Here is a 17,996-nt window from a genome sequence, read left to right as displayed (position 1 = left end):
TGTCTCTCGCGCAAACTATTCAGTCTAGAAAAAAATGATATTAGAAACTTCAATATCATTTTTGAATACCTATCCATATCCCCACACGAATCACACGGGTTTGATGAAAAAAATATTTTTGATTCTTACTTAATTTAAGCTTAAATGACTGGACTAAATAGCATTTAGATGGAAAAGGCATTTTCATTTAAGTTCTGTCAAATAGAGGACGATGTCTGTTGTTTACGTAAATAGTTAACTGTCTCATAAGTCAACTTCGGCTTTTCTTTGTTATATTACTAGTTCATTACAAAGAGCATGTCAAACGCATTTCAAATGTTAACTAATTTGACAGAACTAAATTAAATTCCACCGTCTTGACAAAAATTGGTTTCTACTTTGAGTCGCCCGACGCTCTTTTTTAACTAGATAGGTTATGGACTAAGAGCCAGCGCGTGCCAGACCTTCCTTATTTTACAAAAGCTGGAAGTTTCTCTGCGTTTTGTCCCCAATACTGGGAGGATAGCGACAGAATGATGATGATGATGATGATGACCATAACTGTTTAGTTTGACATTGGTTCGCACATTCGAACTCGCATACAATGTCCTTTTTGGTTACAAGTACAGTTAAATTTTTGAACTTTTCAGTTTAACACGTCCTCCATTAGTGGTATGAAAAAGCAAAAAGCTGGGAATGGATAAAGTCAATCTTTTTATATTAACCTCAGTTTACAACCGCCATTCGAAACCCATTAGTTGTGTGCAACCATTGTGAATATGAACTCGGGATGTAGAGCTACTGGAACACCTTCTTTATTTTGTTTTTGTAACACTAAATAAAAATATATCCCCAGTCTAAGCTCATGTGGATCACCTTCCTACCTCCTTTATCAACTTCTCATCAAGGCTAAATCTATGACTAATGTCCGGTTTCTGAGGTACTTTTAACGACGGTTTATCTGTTTAATAGAGCTTTTGGTCCGATATCACGAGACAGTGCGTTTCTGAACAACGCATTGCAAGAAATAAAATAGAAATGAACTAACTAGATTTAATTTAAAAATATAAGCTAAAATCCAAATTTATTAACAAATTGTAATGATCCCCATTTTTGCACTACTATTATGTATTAAGAAGTAGACGGAATGACACACTTTTTAAACCTTCGTGGTTTTTGCTGTGTCTAAATTGGGTTTGTTAAACATTTATGTTGGTAATTAAAAAAAAAAAAAGATAAGCTCCGTTTAAACTTAACTGGTCAATGTGCGCCGTTTATCGATTCCATAAAGTTATTTGACGTGCTCCAAATGTTCATGGTCACTTAACATAAGGTGACCGGCCTGCTCGTTTGCTCGCTATCGCTATTTAAAAAAATCTTTCTTTTTTCCGTCGGTAGTTAAAAAGTAAGGTTACTTACTTTGTACGTAATTGCTTATTTAGATCAATAGTTTTACTGTATATGTGCAGTTTTCTGTAAGTAAATACTTTATTACTCTCATCTTACAATTTACTTAGGTACAAAATTATCCACATCAGTATATTATTTTATGTTCAAATCTTATCTTATCTATGCACGATGTCTAGCCTTTATTGTTTAACTGATAACAAAACTCCGTGCCCAAATATTTTCTCATTCTAAAGCTGCCTTCGCATTAGGGTTGTGTAAGAATGCATATCTAGCGTAGATGTTTGAAATCACCAATAGAATGCTATCTGTCTACCTGTTTTACAAGTTTAGTAAAGTAAAGTATTTATTCATGTTTTTTTTTAAGTACAGTGGTTTTATATCTAATAAATACACATATTGTACAAATATCATAAAATATTATAGTAGATCTACATGCATGTTACAAACAGCTCCCTGGCGCAGTGATGAGCGCTGTGGTCTTAATAGTGGGAGGTCCCGGGTTCGATTCCTGGCAGGGGTTTGGAATTTTATAATTTCTAAATTTCTGGTCTGGTCTGGTGGGAGGCTTCGGCCGTGGCTAGTTACCACCCTACCGGCAAAGCCGTGCCACCAAGCGATTTAGCGTTCCGGTATGATGCCGTGTAGAAACCAAAGGGGTATGGGTTTAATAAAAAAAAAAAAACTGCCATACCCCTTCCAGGTTAGCCCGCTATCATCTTAGACTGCATCATCACTTACCACCAGGTGAGATTGCAATCAAGGGCTAACTTGTATCTGAATTAAAAAAAAAAAAAAAAAAAAGCTAACAGCAAGCGTGTGGATGGTTGTTAGCGTCATCGTGATGATGACTGTATGTGTTATTTGCCGCAAGCGTCTGGCGCTACCATTAAAAATAAACAATGGGGTGATTCATAAAGATAGCTAGTTATACAAAATGATAAAAAACAGTGCCTAGCTAAGTTCTTGGCTCTCAAACTAGGATTCAAATAACAATAATTGTTTATTTTATGCCACATCCAGGCTCTGTAGAGCAGTGCGGTAAAGTTGGCGCCATAAATCTGGCTTAAGTTGGCTCAGAGTTATGGCCGCCAACAGGTGTATGCGACTCGTGCCATTGTGTTCCACCGCTGCTATTTGTTGCCAGATATTACAGCAGTGTACTGGTTTTAGAGGAGTTTGGTTTTTCGGAGAGATATATTTATGGGGGCATATGTTTTAATAAATACCACTACCTATAATAGGCTACTTGACTCATATCTAATTTCGTCCAATAAATGATTATTTATTATAGTATTTTGCTTAAGACAACGAAATATATCAATAACAATTATTAAAAACGCAGGATGGATATATAAATCCAATTTAAAAAAATACAGTTTTTATTTTTATTTGAAACGCAGAAAACGCTGTCAACCATGACGTGACGTCATTAAATATGTAAACAAAGAAATGTCATCCCTATGTCACGCGGGGACTAACGTAGTATCCATATATATAAAATTTAGAGTCCTGACTAACTTATATATCAACGCACAGCCTAAACAGCTGGTCCTAGATACATGAAATTTGGTGGGTGTGTTCTTTGTAGGTAAAGAGAAGGTGTCCACTAGGAAAGGATTTTTTGAAATTCCACCCCTGAGTGGGTTAAATGGAGGTTTGAAATTTATGAAGTCCACGCGGGCGAAGTCACGTGCATAAGCTAGTTTTTATATATTTCTAAAAACTCATAGTAAACGTAAAAAAATATCGTTTTCTCTTTATAAATTGAATAAGTTATTAATTAAGTAAGACTTACAACAAAGTGATCTTTGCAAAAATAAATTTGGGTTGAAGTCGTTAGTCATATAGGATCCCTTTAAGCAAGTCTTTGCGTGTTACGTATATTTATTTCACTGGGCACTCTAATCCACAACTTTCCTGTGGTCTTTATCGATGCGTTTTTACTTTCTCGGATGATACAATAACGATAATTACTATATTTTTCATGTAAACTAGTATAGAAGTCATGTTTATTAAACTTTGGGAGGTTATGCTGTTGTTTACAAATGCATGACGTCAGAGCACAGATAATCTATCGGCCAAACATGGCCGACCAGTGTTTTCACCTGTCTAAGAAAAATATATTTTTAAATTAAAGTTTTACGGTTATTAGGGCGCAAAAAAATATAGTGTTAATTTTTTTGATATAATAGGACAAATATTAACCATTTAAGACCAACTTAAAAAAAGAGTCAAGTAGCCTATTATTATAAACTAGCTGCCCCGGCGAACTTCGTACCGCCTAACAGTGTATTCTTTTTTAGGCAATTTTTTAAATTTTCCTCTCCTTAAGAACCATCCTCGTACTTTAAGGAATATTATAAAATTCAACCCCTAAGGTTACCCCCTTAGGGGTATAGTCCACGCGGACGTAAGTCGCGTTGCGGGCAAGCTAGTCGGAAAATATTAGAAAAATTAGCTTATGCTTGCGACTTCGTCCGCATGGACTACACTATGGATTGAATTTTCAAAAATCCATTCTTAGCGGATGCCTACGTCATAAGAGCTGTCTGGATACCATATTTCAGCCTGATCCGTCTAGTAGACTAGTAGTTTAAGATTGATAGATCAGTCAGTCAGTCAGTCACCTTTTCCTTTTACATATTTAGATATTGTTAACATAAACCCATATTTTTTAAACAGTGTAGGTATAAAGTTGTCCGAGTAAGTAATGCCTTTTCCCCCTCTTTGCTAAGAGTAGATGGGGGAGGCTATAAAAATGTCCAAAGTTTAATGGAGTGAGAATCGCACCTGTTGTTCCTGCGAGATAGAGGCTGCATTAACCGGGCTTATTAGTTTCGAAGAGGAGGTTGGGGATACATTAAGCGATTTTTGTGTGCACCCCACTTTTTCGTTTTAAATTTTACAAGTATTCTCATAGCTAACTTTAATCAATAGGTACCCTTATTATAAATTGCTAGTTGTTTAGTAATTTTTAGTCTGTTTTAAAAAGGTATTTAATAAAATTACTTAAATATTTATTTTGTGGAAATACAGTAGGTAGAAAAGTATGGCAGTATTCTCTTTAGAGAATATTGAAAAAAAGCGTATCATCGCTGACAAAAACACTCGGTCAAATGTTCTGATTCTATTCTTTAAAGCGAGTCACCGAGGCGGGCAGCGCGGCTTTGAAGTAAACCGCTTGGCAACGTTCAAATTCTGTATTTCAAACGTTAAATTTGAATTTAATAAATTATAGAAGTCCTGTTGAAAACCAAAATTTAGCAGGTTCTCTGTAGTACTTAAAGACAAATATTTCCATATAAAAATTATTTGCCAAGTCAGAAATTTTAGTATTAAATAATTCGTTTTAGACTTTTATTTCGGCTTATTTCAAGATTTTATTTGATCGAGTGAAGTACTTCCTATTGTGTATCAAAGTAGCACATTCTTTAGACAATGTCTTTAGGTATATTGTATATTTTTAGCAAGGCCATTATTTAATAGTAAATACCTAAAACATTTGATCTAGCAAACCAGTTTTTTCCGCTTAGCCTCGGTGACTCGCCTTAAAAATACTTATAAAAATATAATTTTTGATCAAAAATGTTTAAATTTGATTACAAGTATATTTGCATTTTATATTGCTCTGTAATTAGACCATAAAAATACGGAGAGTTAAAATATTCAAAAATCTTTTAAACATGAGACAAAATAATATAATATATTTAAATGGAGGTTTTTGTAAAAATGTAACTTAATTCCGTTACTATGGAGCCAGCTTCATGGTCCGTGACTGATAGTGATAAGAGATAACACGTGATAATATAAACAAGTCATAAAACTGCATTGCACATATTAATATAATAAATATTTCACAGCTAATCAAAACTTGGGGGTAGGTACGCGTCAATTTACACATGTTAATTAATTTCGCACCTTGGATGAGTTAGTTAATTAAAAAACTTCCCCTTAACAGGGGGTTACCCGCGGGGTTAAAAGTTATGACAGTTTTTAATTAAAAAATTATGATGAGGTACAAAGAGCTTTGTTGGTAAAAGCTAGTTACCTAGTGACATTGATTTATAATAGTAGGTATAGACGAGGGCTTACGAACGAATTGACATCGCTAATGTGGCCCGGTTTGCACACATATCCACATTTCTCATTACAAAATTTAGAAAAAAGTCTTATAATATAAACAACTTCAGTTTATTATAAACCTTAACAAATTTTTCAAATGACAACAAAAATATTTATTCTAAAATAAAACTTAACACCTAAGCCTTTTGGTCTGGTGGGAGGCTTCGGCCGTGGCTAGTTACCACCCTACCGGCAAAGCCGTGCCGCCAAGCGATTTAGCGTTCCGGTACGATGCCGTGTAGAAACCAAAGGGGTACGGGTTTAATAAAAACTGCCATATCCCTTCCAGGTTAGCCCGCTATCATCTTAGACTGCATCATCACTTACCATCAGGTGAGATTGCAGTCAAGGGCTAACTTGTATCTGAATTTAAAAAAAAAAAAGCAATAAGACCAAAAATTTGAGTAATTAGAAATAAGCTTTTTGGTTCATATTTTTCGGGCCACATTTGAAGCACTTATTTCATTTCTTGAGCATTTTATTAATATATAAATAATAAATAATAGCAATATATCAATGCCTAGTTGACTATCGTATCTGTAGCATATTATATAGGGATTCGGGTAATTTCCGTCGTGATTTTTGCTTATATACTTTGTGATTATTAACTTTTTTTGGACATGGTTTTGGAGTTATGAGTGTGATGGTGATAGGATATATTCGACCTATGTCCAACAGTGGACGTCCGCAGACTGACTACTCAACGGCTCAACCGATTTTCATAAATGAGACGTCATTAGATTGATCATGCTAGTATCACTGGGTAAGATGAAATTCTTAAAAAATCAAAAAAACATAAAAAAAAATGCAGTACAAACTGCAGTCGCTTTGAAAACTTTTTAAATTGTTTGTTGACGATTAATGTACCTATTGAATGGTTTGTTGCTTCATGGTCACTCTAACTCAATGTCGCTAATGTTGTAAACCACACGAGTAGATATTCTACAGAGAAGAAGCTTCATACAACCGGCTGGCTGTAGGTACACTCACTCATAGCGCTGCTCACGCACACCACAACGTGTCACGGACGCTCCTGTGAGCCCAGTTGGATGGCGAACAACAAGGCTGTGGGTCGTGCGCATTGATATTTGATACTTAGCGAAAATATTAATATGTACGGGAGCGGTGTGCAGGCTCGACCGTACCAAAGGGGAGATCTCCCACCGAGCGGTTGGTTGTGCTCGGTAGCGCCAGCTGGGCCGACGGTTATGTCTTGAAACTTCTATATATAGTCCAGATTGCAGAAAACTCCGTTAGTGCGATTACTATCGGCGGTACATTTGTTCGGGACTACGTCATCGATTGAACAGCGCCATCTAGTTTGTATTGTGGTAACTGCCACAAATATATTACTTCCGAATTAGTTACGTGTAAATTGTACAAAAAATTAGACTTAGTGATATATTTTGTAGTAACTATATTAAATTAATTTATTTTACTAAAGTAAGTTAGTACCTAGGCACTGTCAGTCTGTCAGTCAGTCGGTTAGTCTGTTAGTCTGTCTGTCTGTCATTCTGTCAGTCTGTCAATCTGTTAGTCTATCCGTCTGTCAGTCTATCAGTCTGTCTGTCAGTCTGTTAGTCTGTCTCTGTCTGTCTGTCAGTCTGTCTGTCTATCTGTCTGTCCTGTCAGTCTGTCTGTCTGTCTGTCATGTCATTAGCAATTTGCGGGACTTATATTTAGTATTTTTTTCTTTTAATTTTTCACTTGCAACAGGTGACAACCCTATAAGAATAGGTATAAAATTTTGAACAGTATAGGAAGCTTCCCCTCTGTAGGGATATCTACTCGTGTGTTGTAAACTGTGGGTACCTCAAAACGTGACATGTAAAGCTGTTCACAGTCAAATTCGTAGCTCGTTAATGGCCGTTGGTAGTCAAGGTTTAATTGCAATCAAAGGGCGCGCGAGCCGGCGACAACTCAATTAACGGATAAGCAACTGAATGCACCGGAAATACCCACCTACCGACCAATATATATGGCGGCGCTTCCGGCTTAGAATAACTGCTATAGCTCTATTACATTTGACCAGTTCTCAGTAATGTGCTGGCGGTGGCAATGGGTTGATTACGATCGAGAGTGCCTGATTTTTATGCGGTAATGAGGAAAAGAGTGGCTTCCTTCTGGGAGAGACTCCGAGCATCTCAGAACAGTATTCTAAAGATGGTTTGTGACGGAATGCCTAGTAATATTTTTATATGTTGGCTATCTGTGCATCATAATAGTAATAAGAAATAGAAATAGATTTGTTGACAATGGGGCCGATTCCCTTGTACACAATCTCTAAACTAAACTAAATTAACAGGTCTAAATCTAGTGCTATCCTTTTTCTGCAGGCATAATTATGAAAGGGATAGCAATAGATTTAGACGTTCCATTTTAGTATAGTTTAGATATTGTGTACAACGGAATTAGCCACAATGACGTCCGTGAAGAGTTTTTTAACATTCACAGTTAGTTTATAAGTTTGTACGTACCTACCTACCTATATGTAGTTCATATTACTTTGTTATTTTTATTTTTTTTAATTTTTATAATGGTATATTTTATGAATAATATGTATACTGGGTTCTTTTGCCTTTAATAAAAAACTTTATTAATTACTAGCTTCTGCCTGCGGCTTCGCCCGCGTGGCCTACAGGAAACAAATGGCATTTTTTTATTCAGAAACAAACATTATAACATCAGGACGCGCACCCTGCACCAGCACAGAATAACGCATATAACCTTCCAACCCCCATTTCATCCCTTTAGGGGGGGGGGGGATTTTCTTATAGTAGTTTCTTAGCTGACACCTTACCTCAAGTGATTAATATCAATAATTAAAACTGTCCCATACAAACTTTCATCCCCTATTTTACCACCCTTATGGGCGAATTTTCCAAAAATCCTGAAACACGCATCTCTTCATTTGTGACAGAAAACCCAAATACCAATTATCATGCAAATAACTTGAAAAATGGCGGACTTTCATACAAACTTCCATCCCCCATTTAACCGACTTAGGGGTGGAATTTCGACAAATCCTTTCTTAGTGGATACCTACTCTTTACAAAGAATAGACTCTCCAAATTTCATGTCTTTAGGACCAGCGGTTTAGGCTGTGCATTGATATATTATGTCAGTCAGTCAGGACTTTGAATTTTATATATAAAGATTATGATGAAATGAAGTTAAGGCTTTCGATTAAAGTAAATAAAAATTCGTCATATAATACACTACCTCATTATAGGCTCGCGACAATGAATGTAAATTCACCGACCCCTCGCAATAAACAATTATAAGGGCTGCAGCCTATTTCCACAGTTTTCGAAGCGAAAATATATCTATTTCACAAAGCTACAAAATAGATTCTTAAAGGTACCTACCTACTTTACTAGTGAATATTTTACAGTGAACTGACAAAGCATATAGAGACCGAGTTTCTTACAATAAACCTCGGCGGTTCCTCTGGTGCTGCAAATGTTCATGGGCGGCGGTAATCACTTAACATCAGGTGACCCGCCTGCTCGTTTGCTCGCTATCTCTATTTAAAAAAAATATATATTGTCATTCAAAAATAGGGGTCACAAAACAAATAACTTCAACTAACTAAATAAACGTACCTAAATTGCAACAGATTCATGATAATAATTATTATGGAGCATACCAGGAGTGTACGGAATATTTCTATGCGTTCTCCGTCACTGACTTAACCTTTTTCTTTTCCTTTTTTGAGAGTCTCTCCTATTTGCGTAGGTTTGCAGTCAGCTTAGTTCACGACAGGTTGAGATGGCCATCGGGGTATGAGGCGGGGGGACACCCCGCACACCCGCACGTCACCTGCGCTCGCTCGCACCGAGTAAGCGCAGGGGGTGTGCGGGGCGTTCCATCCCCGATTGCCATCTCGACTTGTCGCCTCATATACACTTGTTGTCCATCGAAGCCAAAGCCAAGACCGCCGCAAAAAAACTTGGCATTCTTAACAAGGTCAAGCAGTACTTCACGCCGCGCCAACTGGTTACTTTATACCAAGCTCAGGTCAGGTCATGCATGGAGTACTTCAGTCGCCTCTTCGATGGCTCCGCTAAGTACCAACTAGCGGCTCTGGATGCTGTTGATCGTCGAGCTAGGAGACTCATAGGCGAAGACTCCCCTTTACTGGCGAAACTACAAAGTCTCGATCACCGCCGCAAGGTCGCCGGCTTATGAGTGTTTTATAGGATATATTTCGGAGAGTGTGCTCAGGAACTTTTCGATCTTGTCCCCCCTTCACCATTTTACCACCGAACCGCAAGACGTCGGGCGAGTTTCCATCCTTATGTCGTCGACATTCCATCTACACGCACGAAACGTTTTGCGTCATCATTCCTCATATGTATGGCTAAGGTTTGAAATACTCTTCCGCGATATGTGTTTCCTACCAATTACAACCCGGGTATCTTAAAAACAAGAGTGAATAGGCATCTTCTAGGTAAACACGTCCCATCTTAGGCCACATCATCACTTCCCATCAGGTGTGATTGTGGTCAAGCGTATACCTATAATGAATAAAAAAAAAACACTCCTGTCTATTCTCGGGTTTTCACATAGCCAGAATCAGCCGTCTCTCCAAAAATTTATATTCGAAATGTTGAGCCAACATTAAAGTCTATTTTTTGGTGGACGGTGTACTTTATAGGGCTATCATTGGGCGGGCGCGTGCAGCCGCGTTTAATTTTATAAGCTCATGATTTGTGTCCCGCGCGACGGGGGGCGGAATTTCATTTTTGCGTCATTATGCAATATACTAGTACCCAGTGGCGTGCAGATCATAGAGGCATAAAAGCACTGCCTACCCTAGTTGAAATGGCTTAGTGCTCATTTTTCATGATGACCTGTCATTAAATAGGTAGTTAGCTATACCTAATGCTTACCCTAGGTTCAAACCCTGTGCACGCCACTGCTAGTACCTATACGCAGTGTTTTGTCATCTTTACCCCTTATTGTGCTCTGCTTCAGGCAAATTGTTCCCGTTCAGTTGAAATTAATTCTTTATGCCTATGAAAGTTAAGTGAACTAGTACTTAGTTTTTTTTTAGAAAACCCGGTATTGATAGTATTAATTTATTAAAAATTCAGGACATCGAGACAAGACCTAAGTACCTACAGTTTGTTTTTTCAAAATATTTACAATCCAAGCTCCGAGCTGCGCCAATTAGGTCACAATAAAGCAAGCACTAAAAGTTACTATGGTGCACCAAAAATTTCTCAAGCACTAAACTTTGCCTAGCTGTGCAACCTTATAATAAATGGGATAGGACTAATGGCCAGCAAAAGTCTCGCTCGCTTTACTCGTCCTTTACCTTAATCGATCAATTAGCTTGTTTGCGTCCACTGCTGGACATAGGCCTTCCCAAGAGCGCGCCACCACACAGGATCCTCTGCCTTCCTCATCCACCCATTTCCCGCTATCTCCTTAAGGTCGTCAGTCCAGCGGGTTGGAGGTCGTCCCACACTGCGCTTGCCGATACGCGGTCTCCACTCTCCACTCGCGTCTGCCCCAGCGGCCATCGGTTCTGCGGCAGACGTGGCCTGCTCACTGCCACTTCAGCTGGCTAATTCGTTGAGCTATGTCAGTCAGTTTGGTTCTCCGACGGATTTTGTCCCTCAGAGAGACACCCAACATAGCCCGCTCCATAGCACGCTGAGCGACTTTGAACTTGTGGACAAGGCCAACTGTCAGTGTCCACGTCTAAGCGCCATACGTCATCACAGGTAGGACCAATTTATCTAATTTTAGAGAATTCACTTTTTTTCTTATCGAGCTCTGGACTCCATGAATAGGGTAGGGAATTATTAGGGCTGTTGTGTGTTTCACTTTTTCACGCAAGAACTCAGTTCGCAAAGTGTACTTCATCGGGAACTTTGAAACAAGCCGTAGCGAAATTATAAGCTCAGCCTAAATGCTTTTTCAAAGTTTAGCGAGCTTCATACAAGTCGGAACATATTATGCAGTTTAACTCGTAATTGAGTTTTCAATAGCTTTCTGTATTTCATCTAGGTAGGTAGGTACACCGTAATTTGGGCGTCTAAATCGTTACTTTCCGGTACAAAGGTCTATCTACTTTCTATCTTCTTTTTGTACCTATTCTACTCCCTCTACAACCTCTCGCACTGCCAAGGGTCACTAGTAGAGATCTCTCATAGAGATCAGGGCTTCCTTGTCCACTTTCACTCTCTTTTTCCCTTTATTGTAAATGTTTTTGGTACAAATTAAATTAAATCTTTTCCATATGTACTAACAGCCATATAGAAAAGGAAAAGCGATAGGTTTTCGAAGCTCACAGGTTCGTAGGCTTCGGATCGAGGGGTGATCGTATCTAACCCTTTTCTTTAGGGGTTGAATTTCCAAAAAGCCTTTTTGAACAGATTTCTACGTCATAATAACTATCTCAATGCCTCAGAATAATCGGCCAAATAGTTTGAGCTGTGCGTTGATAGATCAGTCAGTCAGTCACCTTTTCCTTTATTGCAATTTGTATGGATTGCATCAAAGTTTGTTACGAGTATCAGTACCCTTATTATAAATGCGAAACTGTGTTTGTTTATTGGTTTGTCCTTCAATCACGTCGCAACGGTGCAGTGGATTGACGTGATTTTTGCATGCGTATAGTCAAAGACCTGGAGAATGACATAGGCTACTTGTTATCCCGGAAAACCAAAGAGTTCCCACGGGATTGTTAAAAACCTAATCCGCGCGGACGAAGTCACGGGCGTCGGGTAATTTTCCATAAGGTTACCTAATAGGTAGGTAGCATTATGGAAAAGCGACGGGTTTTCGTAGGCTTCGGATCCGTTAGCGGATGAGTCGGAATCCGAGCCGTCTCGAGTACTAACTTGATCAATGTAGCAGCTAATTCGTGCTCGCTCCGCTCCCCTCCACTCCCCTCCACTTGTGTGCGAGGGGCGGACTGGGTGGTATGTTAATATGAACATTGCTGATATACTGTGCAAATTGAATAAGTATAATAGTAATTAACTCTTAAACCATTCCAATCAACTGCTAATTTCACATCAAAGTTTTCTGCTGTAGGGTACAGAAGGTACTTCCTAAGGTACCTAGTGAAAATCAAGGAACAACAAGTTTGCTAATCCGCAATAATTGGTAGAAGTCTTCATAATCTATATATATATAAAATTCAAAGTCCTGACTGACTGACTGACAAAGATATCAACGCACAGCCTTAACCGCTGGTCCTAAAGGCATGAAATTTGGAAGGTCTATTCTTTGTAAAGAGTAGGTATCCACTAAGAAAGGGTTTTTCGAAATTCCACCCCTAAGTGGGTTAAATGGGGGATGGAAGTTTGTATGAAAGTCCGTCATTTGTCAAGTTATTTGCATGAAAATTGGTATTTGGGTTTTCGGTCACAGGTGAAGAAATATGTGTTTTAGGATTTTTGGAAAATTCGCCCACAAGGGTGGTAAAATAGGGGATGTAAGTTTGTATGGGAAAGTTTTAATTATTGATATTATAATTGACTTGAAATTTGGAAAGTAGATTTTTTCTTGAGGTTAGGTATCAGCTAAGAAACGACTACGAGTAAATCCCCCCTAAAGGAGTGAAATGGGGGTTGGAAGGTTATATGTGCTATTCGGTGCTGTTCAGAGTGCGTGTCCTGATGTTATAATGTTTGTTTCTGAAAAAAAATGCCATTTGTTTCCTGTAGGCCACGCGGGCGAAGCCGCGGGCAGAAGCTAGTGAGCACATATGTATGAATAATAATATCGTGCCTAATAATAATGTCATCATGATCATCATGATCAACCCATTGCTGGCTTAGTAGGTAGAGAGCACGGGTCTCCTCTCAGAGTGAGAAGGGATTTGGCGATAGTCTACCACGTTGGCCATGTGCGGATTGGTAGACTTCACACACCTTTGAAAATATTATGGAGAACTCTCACGCTTGCAGGTTTCCTCGCGATGTTTTCCTTCACCGTTAAAGCGAGTGATATTTGCGATGCGTGCCCGGGATCGAACCCCCAGCCTCCGGAATAGGAGGCGGACGTCGTAACCACTAGGCTACCGGCTCACGACACCTAGCTATAATTACGAGTAGGTAGGTATATATCTACCTACTGCAGAGTGGAATAGAATAGAATAGAATAGAATAGAATGTTTTTTATTCATGTAAACTTTTTACAAGTGCTTATGAATAGTCAGGTAGTTTTAATTTACCACTGGTTCGGAATGCCGTTCCTACCGAGAAGAACCAGCAAGAAACTCGGCGGTTGCTCTTTTTAATTTTTCAATTTACAATGTTATTATACCGTACTATACAAGCCATTGCAGCCCCGTGCATTGCTTGAGCGAGTCAAATCCAAGCTGTGGCAAGTGGCGATGGTAAGCAGCCCCATACACTTGAGTTCACGCACGGCTTACTTAGCCAAAGACTTAAAAGCATTTACTGCATAACATTACTCGCGAGTGGGGTGACCATCTGTTCAAATAAATACCTAATTGGGACAAGTCCCAAGTGAAGTTTTAGTATGAAAATTCTCTCAGAAACTTTAAAGTTTTGTGTCAACATTGGTGTCAGACTGCGCCTTTAGCGGAAGATTATACTCTGAGTTGTTATTAAAGAAGGTGTCAAATTGTGATGTTTCCTCATAATTTGAAGTCTACGGTAGGTTACTCTCCATGAATGACTGATCTACGTTAAATAGGAAAAGTTACAGAACTTATTCCACCCTCCCTTTTCAACAACCGCGGCTGGTGTGTCTACTGCGTTTTTCCACGTATAATATCTAAATATATAAAACGAAAAGGTGACTGACTGACTGATCTATCAACGCACAGCTCAAACTACTGGACGGATCGGGCTGAAATTCGGCATGCAGATAGCTATTATGACGTAGGCATCCGCTTAGAAAGGATTTTTGAAAATTGAATCCCTAAGGGGGTGAAATAGGGGTTTGAAATTTGTGTAGTCCACGCGGACGAAGTCGCGAGCATAAGCTAGTACATGATATATGCAAATTGTGGAACCAACTTCCTTCGTTGGTGTACCTACTAAACTTCAATATAAACAAATTCCTATAAAGCCGGCAACAAATTGGCGGTTGCTTTAGTACTGCAAATCACGCACAACAGACGGAAACGTTTAAGTGCGGAAACCAGCCTAGAGTGAAGAAGAAGTACTGCAAATGTTCATGGGTTCATGATATTAGTATTAAAACAACTACCAATCAAAGTACGTAATCCAGTCCAGCTTTTATCTTACCTAACTAGGTTATTTATTTATTTTGTACAATCATAATGGATAATGGCAAGAAAACTAACTGGCTGAATTTTCGAGAGCCAGGCTGATCTGATATGATTTAACTAAAAAAAAACCAACTCAAAACTTGTTTATTTATTGTAGAATGTAGATACCTACAGTACGCGGCCGAAAGTACATCGACTTTTAGAAGGAGATAGCAGATTTGTAGAGCACTGTCTCAGTTGTTCGCTCGCTCGCTCTACAAAGCCGCACTGTCCGTTACGGTACAAGCCAATTGGTCACCCTACACCCGTGTCTAAGGTAACAAGTCAGTTTCAAATCCAATAACGTAGTAAGTGAGCCCAACCAACCGGCAGCACTCCATACCGGGAACACGGACCGGTATATTGCATTTTTCAAGTACCAGCGTATTACGAGTTAATTCGATATTAGAAATATTATGAAGGCTCAAAAAACTTAAAGCTAGCCTTATCTAATTACTATATAAATCATGACCGCGTGGAATGGTGCCAAGAATACTGGCTGCATTTCCGCGCTGGACAGCCAGGCTGATCCGTTGCGCAAAAAATAAGCCAGCCCTTCTGTCACCAGATGAGGCTATTAATCGCGGTGAAATGTCTCGTAAAAAATTTTTAGCACTAAGACTCCATGGCCCCAGGGTCTCCACGGCAAACGGTACAAAAATGTAACTCTCTATAAGAGAGGCATACTTGCGCCGCTTGCCGTTTTCAGCTGTTTCTGCTGCGGCTCCCTGTCTTGACGCTGTCTTCCTGATATGACACGGGGCCAATGTGTCAACGCAAGTTGCGTCCCACGTTAGCGCCCGTCCCCTAGGCTTGAAGGCTCTGCTTAGGTTGTTTATTAACAATTCGGGGTTCCGTGTTTGTAATTATAACCCGGTCAAGCTAATTTTGCACCTCGCGTCGATTAAAAATAAAAAATAAATAAAAAACTCAACAAGTGGCAGATAAAAATTCGTAGTATACGTGTATGTACTTGCATCTTTGTCACTGATACACGTACCTACTGAATCTGCTGATTTTTAGGGTTCCGTACCTCAAAAGGAAAAACGGAACCCTTATAGGATCACTTTGTTATCTGTCTGTCTGTCTGTCTGTCAAGAAACCTACAGGGTACTTCCCGTTGACCTAGAATCATGAAATTTGACAGGTAGGTAGGTCTTATAGCTGACATTTGGGGAAAGATCTGAAAACCGCGAATTTAGGGTTAGATCACACAAAAAAAATTAAATTGTGGTCATGAACTAATAATTAGTATTTTCAACTTTCGAAGTGAGTGACTATATCAAGTGGGGTATCATATGAAAGGTCTTTACCTGTATATTCTGAAACAGATTTTTATTTATTTTTATGCATCATAGTTTTTGAATTATCGTGCAAAATGTCGAAAAAATACGACTGTAGTACGGAACCCTCATTGCGGGAGCCTGACTCGTACTTGGCCGGTTTTTCCAAAGCATTAGGAAATCTATACTTCTGTCTGTCTATTATCATTTGCAGGACTTTGATTGATTTTGACAAAATTTGGTAGTGAGATATCTTGCATCCCGGGGACAGATAAGGGCGCATAAAAAAGATTACGCATGTACAATTTCTTTATAAATTACTAGCTTATGCTCGCGACTTCGTCCGCACGGACTACACAAATTTCAAAACCCTATTTCACCCCTTAGGGGTTGAATTTTCAAAATTCCTTTCTTAGCGGATGCTTACGTCATAAAAGCTATCTACATGCCTTTCAGCCGGATCCGTCGAGTAGTTTGAGCTGTTCGTTGATAGATCAGCCAGTCAGTCACCTTTTCCTACGGTACGGTACGGTACAGTACGGTACGGAACCCTAAAAATTGTCTTAGCTAAGAAAAAATTGTATGGTGAAATTTCCGGTGTAGGCTATGCTGCTAAGTCACGCCATATTTCGACCAAAGCCTCAATTTTTAAGATCAAGTTCGCAGCAGAAAACTCCCACAATTATTACCACCAATGGCGCCATTAATAAGAGTTAGGAAACAAAGTCCACTCCCGGACCAAATTAATGTACGGAGTTACCGGATATACCCTGGGAAACTATCGAAGGTTTTTCCGGAAGGGCCGTCGGATTTGCGCCCATACGTTTTAATAATGCCTGAGATTGTAGGGCGATTTGTCTTGAATAGGTTTTATTGTGGTTTATTGTGTTCTTTACGATCCGAGCTTGTTTTGTTTGGTGTAATTTTTACGGTTCCGTAGATTTTGTTAGTACCTACTTCGAGGTTGTCATTATACTACACTACCTAAACACAATCCAATACCAATAACCATTTGCCTCGTTTTGTACTTTTAGTGATATAGAATTTTTCAAACCCGCAATGTATAGCGTGCAAAAATCAGGTCAATGCTCCGCTTACGACGCGGAATTGTCTCTCAGTGACCTACTTTCCTAACGTTCGTTGACCTCTAGCGTCAGCCAGATGTTTTATTTGCAATTTATCGTAAACTTTTACAAAATTATAGAATTTTTTAATAGTTTTTTTTCGTGTTTTTTTTTTGTGGTATCATAAGTATCAATTGTCTTCGTTTTTGCCAGCGTTCTGGTTACACCTGTATATTACATAAAACTTAATTAAGTACAAAATATCCACTGAGATACAGAACAGGCCTAAACTTCAATAAACAATCCAAAATTTTCGGTTCAACAAAAGCAATAACTGGAATAAAACATGTTCGAATATGGACACGAAAGTTCATCTGCAAAAAGTAACACACTGCATGCCTGAGATAGCCCGTGAAAGGATCACTTTTCGCAAAAACTAACAAGAATGAATGAACTGTTGAATTGTATGATGAGTTTTCCATGAATTTTAGATTCAACACACCTGTGAATCTACTCTAACTATCCTATTTGTTTTGAGCTTTTCTTTTTAGGGTTCCGTACCTCAAAAGGAAAAACGGAACCCTTATAGGATCACTTTGTTGTCTGTCTGTCCGTCCGTCCGTCTGTCTGTCAAAAAACCTACAGGGTACTTCCCGTTGATCTAGAATCATGAAATTTGGCAGGTAGGTAGGTTTTATAGCTGGCATTGGGGGAAAAATCTGAAAACCGTGAATTTGTGGTTACATTACACAAAAAAAATTAAATTGTGGTCATAAACTAATAATTTGTATTTTCAATTTTCGAAGTAAGATAACTATATCAAGTGGGGTATCATAATATGAAAGGTCTTCACTTGTACATTCTAAAACAGAT

The 17,996-nt window shown here is 38.8% G+C and overlaps 1 protein-coding gene across 2 annotated transcripts in view; it reads left to right on the top strand.

Moving 5' to 3' along the window:
* Oatp26F (Organic anion transporting polypeptide 26F) overlaps window positions 1-17,996 on the top strand; it is a 56,593-nt gene that overhangs the window by 14,321 nt on the left and 24,276 nt on the right. The window lies entirely within an intron of this gene.

The sequence above is a fragment of the Maniola hyperantus genome, chromosome 2 (assembly GCF_902806685.2).
Source record: "Maniola hyperantus chromosome 2, iAphHyp1.2, whole genome shotgun sequence".
In the NCBI taxonomy this organism is placed as follows: domain Eukaryota; kingdom Metazoa; phylum Arthropoda; class Insecta; order Lepidoptera; family Nymphalidae; genus Maniola; species Maniola hyperantus.
This window is presented reverse-complemented; position numbering and strand designations above follow the sequence as displayed.